Here is a 19,746-nt window from a genome sequence, read left to right as displayed (position 1 = left end):
ATTCAAAATTTCACAACCCCAAAAACCAAAAATTTCACAACCCCAAAAAGCTACTACTACTACTACTACTTGTTTTCTTGGTTGCATATTCGCAAACGGGCGGGGGGTGTGTTTAAAAAAAAAAATGGAGGCCAGCGCCATCTTTGATTGACGGCTGCGCTGACGGCAGCGCCATCTAGCGAAAAGTTTGCAGACCGTGGCGCCATCTAACGTGAGAATTTAGGCGGAATTTGTGACGACATCGGCGCTACCAACATTACACCCAATATTAATTTTTAAATAAATTAAAATTTTGGCGCCATTTTTTTTAACAAACAAACATGGCCGACTAATTTCAAATATTAATTTTGAAATAATTTAAATTTGGCGCCAATTTACCATTAAACAAAAATGACCGCCGCCGACTTTCAAACTTCCAAGATGGCGACGATTATTATTATTATTATTATTATTATACTACATAAATATATTTGCATCATCACAAATGGCGTCAGTCGGCCGCAGGCCGGCTGACCAGCTGGTCGCAGGCCAGCGAGCTGCGATTACGCGCTTGCGTCTGCGGCTGACTGACACAATTTTCACACATGCGCAGTAGAGGGAGGTGGAGGTGGTTTTTGAACCGGCTATCTCTATCTACTCAGGATACAACACATTCTGGCGGAATATTCGCGATCCGCTCACGCCGTTCTGGAAAAGTCCTCCTGCCTTACGCTTTTTACGCTTTTCCAGGGACGAGACGCGACCAACAAGCTCGCTGCTAAGGACTTGTTGCTTGCAAGGGGATGGCCTGCCCGACTTACCCACAAAAACACATGATCTGCGAGCTTGCACTCCAAGCACCCGGACTAGGGCGGCCGGATTAGTGCGGAGATTCTCGCAGGACTATAGGGAATAGGGCATAAACTAGAGCTAATCAATTACTGAAGACGGGAATTTTGGTTTCTTTGCTTAATTGTACGCCCTTAAGGTAGATCCGAGCGAGAATCATCCTTCGAAATACTATACAAGTTGAATTGCTAATTAATTATTTAATTGGAATTATATTATTTCTATCATATTCTTAAACAAATTCTTAAAAAATGTTGCTAGACCCAACCTTTTGAATTTGAATTTTTAATTTTTATTTACTTTATAGTTTTATGGGATCGTCACAATTTTTTTACGAATTTTTTGCACAATCTACATAACGTTGTAATTTTTCGAAGAAGTGCTCAAACTAGAAATGACAATCCAATTTTTCAGTATGTGTAATCGAGTTCGTATCGAAATACGTATTGTTGATTGCATTTTACAAGCGCAGAACTTGTAAAATTACGTGATACACCCTGCATATCTTCACTATTTAGTTTTTTAGTTTAGATAGTTCTTCTAAAGTGTAGATTTCCTTAAAATCAACTGCTCTAAAAACATACAGGGTGTAGTTTTTTCAACTCCATTGCTAGAATGTTTTAATTAATTGTTAAACTCTTTTGTTCACAATGTTAATAAAAAAAATCATTAATCTCATCAACAGTAAATTTTCTGGAATTACTGTTAATTTAGGTTTATGGACAGTTTTCCTATTATAAATTATAAATTTTCTAAATTTATACATTATATTGTTTTGTAGCCTTTCATATTATATTCTTTTTTATATTGTAAATAAAGATTTTTATTATAAATTATTGGGTGTGTGCTTAAATCATTCAAAATAGTAACAGTTCTGTTAATTTTGTAAGCGTATACTTGTACTCAACGAAACAAATTCTCTGCAAAAACAATTGACCTCATATGCCCTTTACCACTTATTATTAATATGTAGTTATTTCAAAAATTATTCGTTGTTCTCTTATATAAATTAAGCTGAAAGTCATCAGCAGCTGTTAAGGCCGTTTAATTTTTGTTAATAAAATTCAACAGCAGCCAACAATCTTACTGCTCATTATTCGTTTTATACCAAAATTTTCATATTTTGTAGAATAATTCACATACATAATATTACAACAGGAATAGTAGCCCGAAATATACCACGTAGACATAGGTACTAAAAAAACGAATTTACAGTGGATACCAGCAATTCATTTTGATGCTACCGATTATATGGAATTTATCAATTAGAAGGAAGTTAACACTATCAGTTAGAAGTTAGAACTGACAGATTTATTAACAAAAAACTTGCAGCATATATGGGGAACTTTCAGCCTATTTGTAATATGAAAAACAACTTACGAATTTATTTACAACGTGAAAAGAAGATACAATATACAATAAAATGGTCAAGTAGTAAAAAAATACCTACAATCGTATTTTATTTGCACTCGTAAGAGCAAAGTAGCTTAGGAAACTCCTATCTTGTTAACAAATTGTAATAAAGTAGGAACTGTTGAACTTCCTTTAAAAGATTAATTTTTCTAAGTTTGTTACTACTTTTCTAAAACCTAAATATTGGTCATTTTTAAGTTTATTGCGACTTAAAATTCGGACTTTATCGACACACGAGTATGTATTATTTTATACCAAATTTGCACCTACTCATTTCCCTTTGAAGACAAGGACCAGAATTGCGAAAATCACTATATACTTACTGCTAAATAAAGTTTAAGCTGGTCGAGCTTAGTCTCAGAACGCAGACTTTAGACTCCACCACAATCCACCAAATCCGACTTCACAAACTCGGAATTATTTCTTTCATATTTCAAGATAACGAGAGAAAACAATTTGGCTAATTTTCCAAATTTCCAGCAGATACTACAAGCATTCTTGGCTGAGCGGAATTTTTCAATTTAAAAAATCAAAGGATTTGAAATAAATTGCCAGTGGACTTATTTACCCTTGTATTAAACTTCTCGTGTCACAATATTTAATTAAATGCCGCCACTTGGATGACGTCAGGAGCAAATACGAACTATTTTTATCTTGTTAGGGGCTTCTTATTCTCAGGTTGTTTTCAAAATAACCTGAAACCAACAAACGGCAGTGCCAAGAGGTGTTTCCAACCATGCATATTACAATTTTTACAATTCATTGTTTATTGTAACAAAATCAATGCATATAATACAAAACTGCCCACAGTAAAATTTATTAAACAATATTATTAGTCCCCAATGGTCAAACATTTTGTTTGTTAATAAAATTATAACTAAACAATTATGGAAATAAATTATTTATAGACGCGTGGCGGGTATGAATTTGAAATTCATAAAAACAATTTTATTAAAATTGGTATTTTCTAGCATTTTTGTGTTTAAATTTTCTCGCTGAACTGTTGAAGCGTGGGATTTTAAACCAACGATTAATTTTTATTAATACCAGATAAAATCCGCAAAGCCTGGTTTTCCGATTATTTCGTTTATTACTGGGGATTAGATTATTTAAATTTATGCCCTTCGGGGGGAGGTAATGGCTTTTGTTGTAAACAAACTAAAATATTCACTATTTGCAAAAAAGATTGTATCGTTCATTTATGGGATGGTACAGCTACGAGATTAAATGATATCGATAAATTTATGAACTTCCCGTATTAAAGCTTCTGAAAAATGATATCAGAATTAGTTTACAACCTGGTGTCGATTACGGTTTATTGACGGATTAAGAGAGCTACACAAAATCCCGTTTTTTCGCTGTCTGAATGTCTCCATCCATATTGTATTAGCAGCGATTTAAAGAAGATGAACGAGGGAGCTTGAAATCTCGACCGACTTATTACCCACTGGATTAGCAAACGATAAAAAGAACGTCGCAAGCAGAATAGTAGACGGCTTCAAGCCCTTTGTAGGTTTTATCAATATTAGACATCGAAGTATAATTGATTTTATCTTTGTTAACGTGAATACACCACACAAAGACGTGTCGGCAGAGGTTGCGATGTGGGAGTATTGTGCAACTGATAAAATACCTACACAATACTATGACGAATTTCACGCAACTTAACGATTTTCAGACGTCATATATCAAATCCAATTCAGGACTCAGAGATGACGTCAAGGAAACGTTACCATCTTTTATGGATTCCGTATATTTGCAGTTATTGACTGGGCACTTGAAACAAAATAAAATTTTCCCGTATTTTTATAGGCAAGTGATTTACGATAAAGAGTTGTAATATTTCAGCAAACGATAAAAATTTGAGACACAAGCATCGCGAATATTATCACGAAAGGAAACCCGTTCCAGATTTAAATAAAAATGAATACAAGCGGTGACCAAATTGAATTTATGAATAATAAGCATTACGTATGTGTATCATAAATCATCCGAGTTCCGCTATATTGTTTGGGAATCACATAATACAAAGTCTGGGGAAAAATGTGAGAAAATGTATTATTTTCTGGATCAATAATTCGTGAGTAGAGTGCAACAATAAATCTCGCGCTGCTGAGATTTCACAAGAACCAGATAAAAAAGTATTTTACTACTTAAGTAGATAATGTTTATTTTCATTTGGTCTTTAACTGGCAAATACGTGTTATCAGGACTGATAGAAGTAAGACTTTCGCATCATAAACCTTGACATTTAGAGTTCAACGCCTTTAACATTTTATTAACACAATTAATTATGCATGCACTATTTGGACTCTTTTGTATCGAAACTATGTAAGAAGGGTCGAATACTTAACGAGATAAAGTCAATATCGGCTGTGTTATGACGACTCGGTAAGTTTTCTATCAGCTAACGATTTTGTAAAATTAAAACCAATTAAAGCGTTTTTTAAATTATAAATAACTTTGACTTGACCTTAAAAATGTAACAGCTGTCTTTATTTGCATTCAAATATTTCATAAATGGATGCGCAAACTTGAAAGGAATTTACTTTGAAACGAATTCCTGTCGTGGCTTATTTCCTGGCCCGTTGAGGTAAAAGTCGTTTTTTTACGGGAATGTCCAAAAAATAATTACATGTTGCAATGTTGCGTGCAGTTAGATTTATCTCTGACGTCATTGTAAGTTTGGCGATTTTGCGTGATAAAACGGTGAATTGGTTAAAGGTTTGTCGTGATTATGTCGCTATTAATTGACATGCAGTATGTAAATAGCGATTAAAAAAATTAATCGTTGTGTAAACGGCGCTCGACTAAAGTACATACCATAATTAAGTTAAATTTAATTATGTATTAAGCGTGTTGGGTTTAGCAACGCTGACAATTGCAAATTAGTAATTAAAATTTTTTTCCGAAATAAGCAACAATCGCTTGGAAAACTTTGTTTCCTTTCAACTGCAACCGGAGCGCACAACAAATAATTGTTGTTTCGTAAACTTGACCAACTACTGTGAGAAAATGTGGCCTATAATTAAGCACCATATACAATTATATATTTTCCACCTTTCAGCGACCTTACAATCGACCTTGTTACAATCATTTTGAATTGATACAAATGAATTTTTGTCTCAAGGTTTATGATTGAGAGTTGAAAGTAAAACTGACCACGATTTTCGACGAAATCCCCCGAAAACGACATTTTTCAGCGAAAATCGCGCGCTTCACTAACTCTGTCTCTGGGTTGACAAATCGACCCTAATGCGGTTAAGCTATTAAAATTATCGCAAACCATTAAAGAAATGTTTTAAAAAATTTACACTATCGTGCTAGATAAACGCACATTTTCCCCATTTTTTGCTGCTTGACGTCACTGAATTTGGTCTCCTGAAGACCTACCGTGTACCACTGAAGCCTTACTAGAATCCTTTCCATTATAAAAACGGACAAAATAGGCTACGACCCAGTTATGTGCTTGATTATTCATTACTAGAGGTTATCTTCACTGGGCGAGATTTGCTTATCGTAAAATTTATGACACTATCTCTAGCCTTCAAACAAATTCGCCTGAAATGAAAGTAAGAGGCTTTCAGGACTCTCAAAGCTTTGTTATGTCATACTATCACACTCGTATGACTTCTCTGCAAAAAAACAAACAAAATCTTATAAAAATATATTTATAATTATTTATCTAAGTTGGTATCAGTGTTTGTTCCTTTTGTTACCACTACATGTGATAAACATGTTTTTAATGTTATTTTATCATTGTTAGGAGTTCATATCACTTTGATTACTACAATTAATGCCCAATAATTCTTTTTCTGGACTTAATTTGACACCTACGAGATCGGAATCTCGATATCTATCTCCGGTTCTCTAGCCCACAAATAAATAAGTTAAAGATAAAATCAGAGGCTGCCAAATCCATTTCGCACAACATTCACATAACCGTAGATTTGCTTTAAGCTCGAAAATGAAAAATTAATTCCAACGAAATTAATTTGAGCCCCGCCTAATCCTTTCAGTTTTAATGACCTGTGCGAAAAAATGTCACTGCGATAATTTCATGGAAATATGGTGGCGTGGACTGTACAAATTACCATGGCAACAGCTCGACCAGAGTTATCTCACCCACGCACAGATCGAAGAAAATAGTAAATTTTCCGAAAAAAATCACTTTTATCGCTTGTACACCTCTGGTAATAAATACAGGATTTTAACACTGTAATTTATGTTTTTATCAGCGCTAATTAAGATCAATTTTTATATTAAGAGCACAAAAACAAAATTTATTGTTATTACCAGGCGATAAATAATAGTAAATAAAATGTAATAAATATCAAGCGTTCATTTAAAAAAAAACTCTAGAGTGCTTTGAAATTAAAAAACAATTGTTTTGTATGTCTATGATTAATTCGTGCACTTACTTGTCAAATTGAAAGATTTCATAACCTTACTTTTTGACAATTAAAAAATAACACATTTTCGTAAAAATATTTATTTATTAACTATAAAAACTGTTGGAAATGTCTTCCTTGTTGCTCAACACACATAACACAACGCCTTCGAACACTGTTTAACCCATTAGTCAGTTCAAGTGGATTTTCGTTAATTTCATTAATTTTCTGTTGAATGCGTCGTCTTAATTCATCAATAGTTGGAATTGGTGTAACAAAAATTGGATTTTTAATGCGTGGCCAAAGATAAAAGTCGCAAGGCGTTAAATCACATGATCTTGGGGGATAATCATTTGCTGTATTCCTGCTAATTATTCTGTCATCAAAAAACGTTCTCAGAAAGTCTGAAGTTTCTGCTGTGCACTGCGCTGTTGCACCATCTTGTTGAAACAAACCATCTCGTAATTCTTCATCGTGAAGTTCTTCGATAAAAGGCGTAAGAATTTCTTCGCGATAACGTACTGCAGTTAGTGTTCCTGAAAACTACATTAAACTGTAGTTTTAACTCTAACATTACGAAAAAACACTCAACCTTGAAACAAAATTGGACCGACAATTCTTCTTTTGCTGATAGCCGCCCAAACACCTATTTTTCTGGATGAAGAGGTTCTTCCACAGCTTCATGAAAATGTTCTGTTGTACGCGAGGTGGACGCAGTTCCACGAGACAAGCTCACATTTCAGTGAAAAGGGTTTTTAAATTCTTCATAGACGATAACCTCAGGAAAAGCTTCTCGAAATTCCTCCAGGCACGGTTGAATTGAATATTTCCAAACACCGTTCACTTTCTCTCCATTTCGGAAATAACTTTCCAACAAAAAGGCTTTTTGTTCACTGGTATACACCATGATTACAAATCAAGAAAACACGAAATTTAGTATTGAAAAATACTGTTTTTTTATTCGGTTTATTCGGTTTATGTTCGGAAAACAGAAACAACAACCACAGAAAATCACACAAAAACCAAGCTCGTTTTGGTAGAAACTGGCGGGAACGAAAAAATGTCAGGTTCTGGTTTAATAGGCAACCAACAATACAATGCCAAATTTGTACCATAGGCACTAGCTAAGAAATACGTAAAAAATTCAACGCATGCTGCGAGTTTTTTTTTTAATGAACGCCTGATATTATACATGACTTGTGTTCGCTTGAAAACACATCAAATTAATTAAAGCAATTATTACACTCCTACTATGTAATAAAATGTGACCAATTCAATTTTTTCGCAATATTTATTTTAGATTGGACGACGTTAAAAATTATCTTACAATGTGTCACAGACAAACATTCACTTTTAAATTAAATTAAAAGAGGTAAAAGCTTTTTAATGTTACTTTTAAATTATTTTTCAATTCCCTAAGGAAAAATTTTATCGATTCGCCTAAATAATGCAAACAAGCTCTTTCTAATTTCAACACATATAATGGACCAACTGGGCGTGTGTTACTTTTAAATAAAAAAATGTGGGGGCATGAAGTTAGAGTTAGGTGATGAGATTTTTTTGAAAATGTTTCTATAAATTGGAATGAAGTATAAATAAGTGTCCGATTTTATTACTTGAAAAAATATTTAAATCGGACATTTATTTTTGAACGGAGGTAATAATAATAATGATTAGTTAAATTTTTTTCTTAACTTGTTTATTCATACCAGACATTTTTGGCTTCTGTATAAACTCTGTCAACAAATCATGCCCAACTTAACAATGACTAAAACCATTAAATATACTATAGCTAGACTTGTTTTATTTTGTGGTGGGTGAAACAAGCTTATGTTGAATTTTTTTCTTAAAAAAAAACACCAAAAATTTTTGCTTTTTTGGATGTGGCATTTAATACGAGTAGTAACGGTGTTTTTAAGCCAAACTTTTATTGGTCGATTTGGCTTGAATTTAAAACAATTTAAATTTTTTTGAAAGCGAAAACACCGTTTTTTGAAAATTTATTACACCAGAACCGAGAATTATAAAAAAATTAAATTGTGTGGACATTTATAAGAAAAAAGTATGAGCTTTAGAGGTGAGCTACAGTCTCTTACGAATTACTCAAAAGATTTGTAACTTTAAATATTCAAAAATTTAACTAATATTTAGAATTTTCTCGATCAAAAATCAAAAATTCAAATACAATGTCACATGAAATTCCTCCATAGTGATTTTTTAATTTGGTGCACTTATGCCTGGTATGAGAAAAAAATCAAATACTTTCTCAAAGTTATACCTTTTGCTAATATTTTATTAATATGTGGATGATGGCAGTAGGTAGATTGTTGAAATGTTTATAAGTGTCTGCACCGTTATTTGCTAAATAGTACCCAATTATTATAAACGTCTTGGGTTTCTAGCATAAGTGATAGATGCGGGTATATTAATTTAATGTAATTATAAGAAAGTGTGTAATTAATTAAATATCACAGCTTAAATATTTATGATTTCGTATGGGATAAGTCTTACATAAGAGGAATGAATCAATAATTAAACAACAATTACCGGTTGCGCAACAGAACCACTTCTTTTCCATTTTTCTCATGATATTTGAAGAGCTTTTCAACTGAGCTATGCCATTACGAGTCGTCGTCCATTACCGATAATTTTCCACCGTCAAAGTGCAAGAAGTCAAGCAAATATGTTGACACTGACAGGCTTATAAACTGTCCCATCGTAAGTCGTCCTATAATCACTATTGTGTTCATCTATTGCGACGATAAATTTTTATCGGCATATTATGGTGGTTATTGGCAGATATCGTGACGCAGTTCAATAGTGTAGTTAACTTTCTCTATCACGGAGTGCATTACTGATCGTAGATGCTGAAACGAATGCGGATGATTTGTAACTTCTTTCTTAAGCATTAGATTGCGAACACGAAAAAGTGGGTCATTTAGACACTGCATTTCCGTGAATTAAATCTCGTGTAGGAATTAAGTCCTCGGACAAACACCATAATGAAGACGTCTTGCGTTAAAAACCGTCGCAAATCTGGGACGATTTGCAGAAAAAATTTAAAACGTCCTGCTAAGTGCGTGTTTGAAATGCTAATTTTATTACAGTACTTGCGTAAATAAGATTTTCTGTTTTTCTGGTTTAAAAATGTGCCCGAGCACAGCGGGCCTTAAAGCAACGCAATCTGCCGTGATGTAACATTTGCAAAGAAGTACTACACTTACGTAACAACGGTTTATAGATGATGTTTTGTGATAAACGTTCGACTGCAAAGTTCTATAGAGAACTGCCTTGAATGCAGTCACGACCGTGTCACAGACGGTTCGTGCAAGATGCGAATATGTAAATGGCACTCGAACGAAGGAGAGGAATGAAAATTTCGACTCGAAAAAACAGCCATGCTCTTGGCCTCCAGTGTTTACAGAAATGGTCAAGGGAGCAAAAGAAATTCAATCAACCGGCCCAGACTACCACACAATTTTGTTTTTATTATACGTGCGTGTCTGGTGTGATGAATTTTTCCGCTATGGTTCTGTTATTGGAAGACAATCTAATTATACATGCGCCGTCTCGGGCAAGATTTAATTATAAGAGGCCTGATACCACAGAAAAAAACCAACACATAATCTTACGAAATTTATTGTGACTGAGTGATTAAATCTTTTAAAGTTGAAGTGGTTATCAAACAACACTTCACATTTTTGTGACATCTAAATTTAGTCCATTTTGACCTTTATGCAAGTGAAATGCTTGTCCTGTTTGCACGAAAATGTAAGAATGTTGATTTCTTTGAGATCGTGATAAATGTGCTACCAGGAGGATTTGTTAATATAATATTGGGAAAACAATGAACTTGATTTTAATTTTTAATGAAAATAAATATTTATTCTAGATACGGCTATTAGAATACATTTTTGTATTTTAGCCAACCGTAACCGTACTATTATGTCTATCTTTACATCTATTGCGTATTCACCTGAATATTCATTTTTGCATAAATGTATTTGCACATAGATTATATGGAAAAAATATGTAAATGATTGAAAAAACAAATCGGAAACAAACGCTCGCCAAAATCAATCACTAGTTTGAAAATACCATCTTTTTATAACTGCTGATTATACATTCTAAAATCCAAAAACATCTTTAACTTTGACTCCTCTTCTTTTTACATTTTTAAAGTTTCTTTTTCGTTTTACTTTTTAAGCATGGAATCGTTTTGAATTAAAATCAATTATTTCATCTGGAATAGGGTGATTTTACTAATACTACTGCAAGTTTTTCAGATTTTAAGCAAGGAATTTCTGTCTTTTTAGTCATTTTTTAGTTTTTAAGCAAGGAATTGTTCAAAAGTTTTCAAATGTTCCTGATATTTGCAATAAACACAAAACCTTAATACATTTTTTAGTTTTTTTGAAATACTAATCACTTCCAAAGGCTTTAATACATTTTTCGATTTTTCAAAATAGTATTTCGTTTACTCACGATTTGTTTTTTGCGAATAAAGCTTAGCAAAAGTGCTCCTGATTGCTAAAAAGGGAATTGACAATAACTTGGGAATACTTACCTATATGTGATTTTCGTGGTGATTTCCATATAATGAAAAAACGGACTTTAGTTTGTGTTTAAACCTTAGATATTTAAATCGGATTCAAATATTAAATAAAACCTTTGAAAATTCTTCATTATCGAACGTCAACGTCAAATATGAAAAAATCCTCTTTTTGATGGCTTTAAAAAGAGCGCTCTCATTCTATATTTGTAAAGTCTCCTTTTCGTTTTCAAGCAAGGGATCGATTTCAATTAAAGTGATGCTTAAAACATCGGTTTCGCTCAGAATTAGGTAATTTCAGCATTTCTAGTGTAAGTTTTTTAAACAGAAATTATTCCTAAACAAGTGTTTTTCACTAAATCAGCGAGTAAGTGAAATAAACTAAAATCTTCGGCCAGAGTAAGGCGATTTCAGCCTTTTTAAAGCAATTTTTTTGGTTTTGAAACTATCATTTGTTCAAAATTTTACGTTAAATTTTGCTGAAGTTTGCAAGCAACCAAAAAACATTCGACAAAAAAATAATAAATTGAAAACCACTTCATAAAGCATTAATATTTTTTTTAGTTTTTTGAAAATCTTTTGTAATCGGCTCATTGTTAAAAAAATATTTTTTGGCGAATCATCCGTGAAATTTTTCTGATTTTTAGAGAAAACAAAGTATGTCAATAGGGACTGCCATTGCAAAAAAGGTGTAAACCAATAATCACTGCTTAGGACCTTACAACTTTTTTGGAATCACCCTTGAATTTCGTTGATCTTTGCTTCGTAATCGATTTATGACCTAAACTTTTTGAATTTTTCAAAATATTTCGTCAGTGGCTCGTTTTTTAACGAATAAGTTTTGGACGAATTATCAAAAGAGCTTTAGATCGCAATGGCAAAAAAATTGTGAACTGACAGTAACTTATAACAACGAAAAAAACGAACGTTAGTCCGTGTTTTAAACCTTATTTGAATCAGTTTCAGATACTAAATAAAACCTTTGAAATTTCCTCAATATTGAATGTCATCGTGAAACATGAAAAAAACCTCTTGAAGTTTAACCTTTTGGTGGCATTAAAAGAACGTTCTCGTTTTACATTTTTCCTTTATAATTACAATTTGCCAAGATAATGCGACTTTTTTCAAGTGAAATCGCGGTTCGCCATTAGCTAACTCCCTGTTGAATTCCTGAAACTTGAAACGTTGGTTTTGGCTCATTTTCTCAATGCTGGGTCAGTTTACAAAGTTCCAACCCCTTCTATAAATTATGCATGTAGTTAGTGGACAAGGAAACGTCTATAATTTTTAATACCATCGATCTATGTATTCCTGAAGTAAACTGTGTTTAGCCTTGTCGGGGAAATATTAGGTTGCAAAAAGCGGTTATCGTGTGGAAGACAAGCGCGAGAGCTGACAATAAACGGGTCAGCATGACCGAGTTTTATTACTAAAACAAGCAAAGACTGTGCGTTATTGAGTTACAGTCTGCTACAATTTCGGTAGGCGTCGAGTGTAGCTTCAGAATAATTTTCATTATACTCGGTGCAATTTAATTAAAGCGGAAATTCGCGTTCTCTCAGACTCATTATAATTTTTACTACCCGAAAAATGAAACAGTTTGAGCAAACTCGGAGAGTACTCAACGCCTTTTTTGTTTTGCTGCGTAGTGGCGTAGTAAACTTAAAGGAGTATTGATCGTAATAAAATCGGGATGAATCAGTGTTGAAACTTGGATTTTTCATTCGATCGGAGAGGAGTATTTTGATATATTTGGGTCGTTTGGTGCAAACACGGGCAAGCTTTTGCAGGTCATCAATAGCGCGGCTGCTACCAGTTGAATGCGCCACAATGAACCAAATAATTCACAGAACGTTCTGGATTTGTCCCATATTCCAGAAGCACGCAGCGCGCATTCCCATTACGTCACCACCCTTAAGCAGGGGAGGGCTGGAGCTATTCCTCAAGGAAATATTGCGTAACAAGGTTAAATCTATTTCCAGTGAAGCAGATATAGCATCAAAGGATGGCAAGTTTGTCCTCTGGAAAATTATTCATCCGATTGCACTTCCATACGTTTGCTTGCAACTCGCGGAACACTGGGTGGGTGGAGGCGCCCTATGATAATAACCACTATATTGCGTCATAAATCTTCATCTTTATCTCTTTGCCTACCCTCGCGATATTTTTCCGCGCTGAAACTTGTTGAGACATGAGGTATAGTCACCTTTAACCCAATCATGTGGCTGCATTTGATATGAAAGTGATTAATTTCTACGTCACGGTGCAAATTTTTTCTTGCATTTTGAAAATTTTGCAATATTATATCGGTATTGTGTAGCATAAATGGAAACATTAGCAGATTTGTTAAACATTATGAAAGAATTTGAAAGTAACTAATTTATGCAATTCAGCAGCATTACATAAAATATTTTGTATGTTGAGCTTGCTCTAAATTAAGTCGTACTCACAAATCCGTGCCGTTTTGTTGCGTTTATTGCCGCTATCGCGCCATGCACTGCTTTATTTTATGCACAATTTTGTGTTTGCTTGAAGCGTTAAATGGCTACAAAAAATACATGCATCTATCGATAGGAGATAAATTAAACGACTCATTAACGCCACCGAAAAATGTGGTCAATTCGGTTTATTGCTCCACTCTCTTAATTGAATTTTTATCAATTTTAAAGCTACCATTTTTTCAACATTAGTCTGAAAACAACATGAACTGAAAACATAAACATTTCGTCGCAAATACTTCCAGGCCATCAATAACAAAGGAAAAAATCGTTTGGAAAATCAAAAACAAAATTTTTTTTATCCATTTTCGATAAATTCTCAACGTAATTTGTGATCTTACTTACCCTTTATTACACATTGTAGTATACATCTTTGCAGGGTGAATTTTTTAAACAAGCCGCTATAAATGACTCAGAAAATAAAGAAAAATTTAAAAAATTTGTAGACACACTCCCTTTGTAATAACAAAACATTTTTCGTGATACCTCAAATAAAAGATATTTTGATCAGAAATTTATCTAGTTTTAATGAAAGCTCAGATTTTTTCCTAAGGGATCATCTCTTCGTAATCTTTCAAACACAAATAACTTAGATAACTTATTGTCATTTCATTGTCAAAAAGGATAGGGAATTACACACGATAATGTCAGTAAAATGTCAAAGGTGCCCTAAATTTATTGCTCACCATTATACCTTTTTTATAAAATGATTCGTTTAAGAAACACCCAGTATTTTTGTTTGAATAATTTAACATACATTCACTACTGGTACTGTAACACGTATTCACTGTTCTGACTTACGCAGACACTTTTTAATGAAAATACAAAAATTTTTAGTCCATTTCGACTTTATTTAATTGAATATTTTACACATATCATCTTTTTGTGTTTTTTTATTTTTAGGCAAATTAATCTAAAAATTTTCTTAATTTTTGTTGAAAACACTGCTTATTTAAAGGAATTTAAAGGAACTGTAAGGAAAGTGATTTGACAATAGTTTCTTAATTAATATTTTGGTTAACTAATTTTTTTATTTTCTGATCGATTCGATTTTTGGCGATCTGATTCTTTTTTATGTTTTAAATTTATAAATTTTTACAGATGTTTCTGAAGTTTAGTATAAAATTGAGGTGTTTATCTGAGATAAAATTTCTCATTTGAGGTTAAAATTGGACAAAAAGCGGTTGCCACATTATGTTCAAACCGAAATAACTTGAGTTAGAGAGCAGCTATTAAGAAACGGTTTTCAAAGTTATTTTTTACGTTGTCAATGCCTGAATTAGACTCAACATTACATCTAATGTGAGAAATGAGAATAAGCAAGAAAATTTAAATTTTAAAACGGTCATCTTCCAACTTGACGCTATGTTTCTAAATATTTTTTTCTGAATATTATTGTGTAGTAAAAAATTTGGATAGAGCCATTCGAATGTATAGCCAGAGAAGTGGAAAGCTCCTACTTCCGGTCCAAATCTCCTGAATAAAACAAGTCTCACCCTCTTGAAAATCCTGGAAAGTAGAACGTCTAACCACGTGACTTGCTTGCAGTGTTGAATTTTCTTTTACATTTATTAGTGCGAGGGTATTATTTTCCGAGCGTTGGATGAAACCGAGTTTTTCATTTGCCGCTGAAAGCGGGTTTCGAAATGAGCAACAAGTTGTCAAATTGGGTTGAAATGGGGCTGTATTTTGTATGAATTTTTTACGAATTCTTAACAGCTATCAGTTACCAAACCAGTTTTTACTCCATTTATATGTAAATTAAACACAAGTTATACAGCACAAAACTAATTAAATATTGTAACACGTTATCTTTGGAGTACATATTGATTGAAACACGTATGCATTCACCTAACTATTCGTATTAAAGTTCACACATGTTCAACATCGTGTAGGTGTTATTGCACTGAATTATGGATTTGCATGTCCCAAATAACACACACGATTACGTTTTTTCAAACATCAAACGAACTCACTTTAATACAATGAGGCGTTTGCCTTTGTACCAGACCTCGAGGTGCAAGTTTAATTAAAACACTTTGTGTAACAGAGAGACGGATGTAGACTTCCATCAATATGTGGATATAAATATGGAAACAATACACGTTTCGTGAAGTAATAAACTGCACAACAAACTTTACAGCATCGTAACTGGCTCTAATATAAATGTGCAGTAATTACGAGCAATAAAATAAAAATATCGTACAATAAATCATTTCTCAAAAATAAACAAACAATATTTATGGCAGGAATATCCAAGACACTGGCAATTCTTCGAGAATGCAGTGATTTTAATTTGGTATTTTTTCATTTCATCAACCTGTTGAGCAAATATCGCAATTAAAAAGCTCCTAGTTTATGCTACGCGAAGGGATGTTTAAGCGATGTCGAAAATAATTCCATGAATGGTAATTTCGCCCTTGTTTCAACCGCCCACGTTCTCTTATCTGGGAGCTATAAGCTACCGCCCGGAAACATCCGGATTCAAAACTGACAACCTTTGACCTTTCCTCATAACCTAACCGCTGCAGGTTTTATTAGATTTATTTTTATACGGCACGTATAAGTTCGCACCCTTTGTGCTAGGGACAAGTGTGTTAATTTCATGTGGCCATTTACATAACGTATGTCGCTTCGTGACTTGAAAAAAACAACACTGGAACGCCTACAGTGAAATTTCGAGTGTTTGGCTGGTCTAGGCCCTTCTAACGAGATAAGGGAGTAATTTAATAGTAAGAACGACCTTCCGAATCAATACAATGGTTGCGTCATAGTGTAGGTGTAAACAGCGTTTGACTTGTGGGGAACACTGATAACGTGGAGTTACGTTGCACATATTTCACAATTTTGTACAAGTACTTGAACACAACCACCAAGATTGGCGAACGTGGGACGATGATTAATTTTTTGTCAACAGTTGCTCAAACTGTCAGCGTGAAAAGCATTCCCGACGATAAAGTGAGTTAAATTACTCTCGCCGCCACCAAGAAATCATAAAATAGATACATATTTTATGGCAAGACAGACAGCCCTTCTGTCTCAAGAGTAACGAATATTTGGAAACTTATTTGTGGAGATGTAAAATGACAGGCAATTAAATTCACAAAGCTTTTATTATTCATTATTCACTAATGAGAAATAATAACGTCGGTAAGTGTAAAGCGGAAACATTTCTCTGGAATAATTGCACTTTTTTCAGTTTCCGTTTTTCCTCTATTTTGCTTGGGATATACGAGCGTACATACAAAAGCACTAAATCAACTTGTTAATTCCAATCGTTCGTAATCAGAGATTAGCACTGAAAGCAAGCGGGGCTTCAATTTTCATCAGATTTAAAAGATTTTTGTTTGTGTTTGGGAAATTAAATGAGCCGGCCAAAATTTCTCTCGGGTAAACGTTGGAACAATTCGTTGTCGCAAACACTGGTCGAACTAAATTGAAACGCGCCTAAATGCTGTGTTTATTATAAATTTGTAATTAATTTGAAATATGTCGACATAAAAGGAAATGTATGCAAAATTCGCTGCTTTTGCCACTTTCAAATTAACAAATTGTCAAAGTAGTGCAGAAATGTGGAGATAGGATCGGATCGATCGTGTCACGTTACCACAAGCCCTGCTACCTTATTTTCTTTAAGGAGAGTATAATAAAATGTCAAATGTTTACCCGAGCGTCTGCAAGAGAACTAGTTTCTTGAAAATAATTTAATCAGAAAATTTCCGAGCAACAATGTTATTGTAACAGACAAGTGATTAAAACAGGCCTGTCCTTCATGACTTACCTTGAAGTGAGTGCGGCTAAAGATTTCGGAGAAAACAAAGTTGCGATAAAAATAAACAAACAGGATTCGAAGCAATGAGGTTATTGTTTCTCAGGTGATTTTCCGCGACCTGCGGCATCGCAACCTATCTCAATGTTCGAGATAATGCAACTGCTTGACATTAATTGTGGATGCAAGCGGAGCGGATATCGAGTGGCATTTTCAGCGGAGAAAAATAAACAATATGCCAAAACACGACCTATTGTGTGCATTGTAATAAAATATTTATCCACGTCGTGCACAGTTATATACACATGTTTGTGATATTTATCGGCGATAGTAGCACTCACCTCCCAATACCTTTACTCCGAAGGCCGTCTCCGTTCTTATTCTGATTACATATGCATTGGTATTATTACACCGCTTGGAGTTACGAGAGCAAAACCCGTTACTGATAGAGTATGCTGGACAACGGAAAAATTACGAGACAAAAACAAAGCTGCCGGCCTTGTATAGGCCCGTTCCTTGCACGGACAAACACCACTTTTCCCTCGTTACATCCCTTAGCACCACTACAAAGGGTCAAAGCTAATTCCGAAAGAAGCTCTCTGCTGCGTCTTCGCACACTAACACTAATTAACTTCATCCACAAAGAAATAATAACATTAATAAACGTAACCCATTCGCAAAGCAAGGTGTAATCTACTCATCCTCATCATCGTGATGAAGAACAGCGCTAAACACAAAGCTTTTTTCGTCAAGCACCCATCGCAGAAATTAAAAAAGCTTTGTCCCTCATCACTTCATCAGTCATCACATTTTATTTCATCCGAATTTTAAAGCAAAACTAATCTGAAAAAAAGTCCAATAACAAAATTTTGCGAAAATTCATAAAAACTATCTAACCGTTTACCTGATACTTTCAAATTTTTTTTATAAGATATAATAAGTTTCTTTCCACAATATGTTGCAAGTTACTTTGTCAAGTTACTTGTGTATCTATTGGACGTTAGTTATTTTTCACAAAAAAAAAGTTTTTTGCAAGAAACTCATTTATTTTTTTGAAATGCTCTGCTCTGCTCAAGATATATATAAAAAATAAATATAAATAAAAGAAAAGATAATAAGAAGCTTTAAAAAAAACAGAATAAAAATAAACTTATTGATTTCTTAGACTGAAAACTGATCCTTTAATGAAGAAAGTCTTTCTTCCACCACTCAAATGTGTAAAGCCTGGTGTAAATCCTGTGTACTAGACTTGTTTAATCTGAAGAACAGAGGAGTTATACCCTTGAAACGTCATTAAAAGAGATCTCAACGTAGAGTCTTTTTATTTAGAACCTTTTTCGTATGAAAAAAATAAACGTTAGGTTATTTCATTAAATGCAATGTGCACTTCCTAATAAGTTACTCGTATGACTCTCAAGACGATTTTTTCACACAACGGTTTTTCGTCAGAAAACAGAGGCTTACCCATTCGACATATTTTTATAATAAAAGACTTAACATTTTTCTTGTTGTTTAGGGCATTGCCCAATGTACGGAAATGCGCGACTTTCCGGAGAGCCTGTTTATGATACAACTTTTTACAATCAAAATCTCTTGAACACAAGTTTAAAAAAACATTAAATTTAGCAAAAAAATTGGAAATACAAAAAAATTACCTTTGAGGTAAAAAAGATTAAGAAAACATTCAAACGAATTAGTTTAAGGTGTTGTGAATATGATAATAAAATTTAAAGTTTGTTAGTTAATTACAGATTAAATACTTTTCTGAAAAAATTTTACTGCAAAGACGATGAGACATGTAAACCAGTACAAACAGGATAGACAGAAATTGTAACTTCGTTTAAATGGAAGAATCTCCTCAAACGATAGGTAAAAATAATAATGGTTAACTAAAAATTTTAAACGCTATGTAAAAATGTAGGTACTACTAAAGATTATTTATATTTAGGGAAAAAATTTAAAAAATGTACTTGTATTAATGGAATTCCCTTTGTCCAATAACTAATGAGGCAACTACACTTTTTACGTCCTCCTGCTAAATAGGACACAGGTTTGTGCAATCCATCTCTTCAGCTTTTTTTAAAGAGATGGATTATTTTAATCGGATCTTCACATCAAAAATTATTTTTAGTCCGTGATGACTGGTATATCAGATATTTAGCTTAGCAAGTGGGTGTTAAATACCTCGGTAGGTATAGCGTTTTATAAGTAAGTCTTATTACTAGTGGACGTGCGCAAATCCTATCGAATTCGCGAGGGTCATATTTTTTTTAACAATGTCTTTCGGGACTTTTA

General features: G+C 33.5%; 1 protein-coding gene and 2 long non-coding RNA genes across 3 annotated transcripts in view; 1 reads left to right on the top strand and 2 right to left on the bottom strand.

The window, feature by feature from the left end:
• Positions 1-19,746, top strand: part of LOC663610 (cytochrome P450 6BS1) — a 106,535-nt gene that overhangs the window by 55,031 nt on the left and 31,758 nt on the right. The gene's annotated exons all lie outside the window — the stretch shown is intronic.
• Positions 6,718-11,123, bottom strand: LOC107399206 (uncharacterized). The gene is made up of 2 exons (XR_001575869.2): positions 7,225-11,123; positions 6,718-7,175 (listed from the first exon to the last, which is right to left on the bottom strand). It is a non-coding gene; the product is annotated as an uncharacterized LOC107399206 (long non-coding RNA).
• LOC107399207 (uncharacterized) lies at positions 16,777-18,432 on the bottom strand. Its single transcript, XR_001575870.2, has 2 exons — positions 17,464-18,432; positions 16,777-16,980 (listed from the first exon to the last, which is right to left on the bottom strand). It is a non-coding gene; the product is annotated as an uncharacterized LOC107399207 (long non-coding RNA).

The sequence above is a fragment of the Tribolium castaneum genome, chromosome 4 (assembly GCF_031307605.1).
Source record: "Tribolium castaneum strain GA2 chromosome 4, icTriCast1.1, whole genome shotgun sequence".
Taxonomy (NCBI): Eukaryota; Metazoa; Arthropoda; class Insecta; order Coleoptera; family Tenebrionidae; genus Tribolium; species Tribolium castaneum.
This window is presented reverse-complemented; position numbering and strand designations above follow the sequence as displayed.